This window comes from Muscardinus avellanarius (assembly GCF_963383645.1).
Source record: "Muscardinus avellanarius genome assembly, chromosome: 3".
In the NCBI taxonomy this organism is placed as follows: Eukaryota; Metazoa; Chordata; class Mammalia; order Rodentia; family Gliridae; genus Muscardinus; species Muscardinus avellanarius.
This window is the reverse complement of record NC_137788.1, coordinates 97,468,447-97,469,396: the sequence shown is the minus strand read 5'-3', so window position 1 is coordinate 97,469,396 and position 950 is coordinate 97,468,447.

The window sequence follows — 950 nt, the reverse complement described above, 5'->3', positions numbered from 1 at the left end:
AAAAAATATAGCCCGGAGGTAGGAAAAAAAAAAGAAAAAAAGCAGTATACATATTTACTTTTTTTTTTGTGCAGTACTGGGGATGAAACCCAGGGGCATTCTACCTCTGAGCTACACCTCCAACCCTATTATTTAGTCTTTTTATTTTTTGAAACAGGGTCTCACTGAGTTATGAAGGGCCTTGCTAAGTAGCTGAGGTTGTCTGCGAACTGTGATCCTCCTTCCGGTCTTCTCCCAAATGCTGGGATTACAAGCGTGTGCCACCATGCCTGGCCCAAATATTCACATGTTTAGTCAGCATATTTCATATTTATTGAGGTGCCCTTTGTTTTATCCATATTCATATTAGAAGTTATATTTAGTTGCTTCTGAAAGTTGGCAACAGCCAGGAGTTTCTGAACATTTTGATGCAGGCATTTGCTTCATTAAAAAAAAAAGACATATTCAAGACAGTTGCTTTTAGACATTTTTTTTACATGCAGACTGCCCTTTAGGCTTTTTTTTAGATGCAGACTGCCCTTTAGGCTTTCAGAAATATTAGGTGCCTCAAACAATTTTGTGGGGTGTGTGTGTGTTATTGGGGATTGACCCACGGCATTCTACCTCTGAGCTACACTCCCAGCCCTTTTTAAAATTTATGTTGAAACAAGGTCTTGTTAGGTTGCTGAGAGTTTCCCTGTATTTGCAAAGGCTGTCTTCAAACCCGTCATCCTCTTGTCTTAGCCTCCTAAGTACTGGGAGCACAGGAGTGAACCATAATACCCGCTTTGCCTGAAACAGTTTAATTTTATATCCTAATATCATGTTCTAGTTTAATGCAAATTTCTTTAGTGTTTGATCAGAAAGGTAATCATTTTTCCCATAAAACACAAATGGATTTTATATTGAGATTTGTAACGCAGGGCTGGGAATGTAGCAGAGCACGTGCCTAGTATGCATGAGGCCCTGGG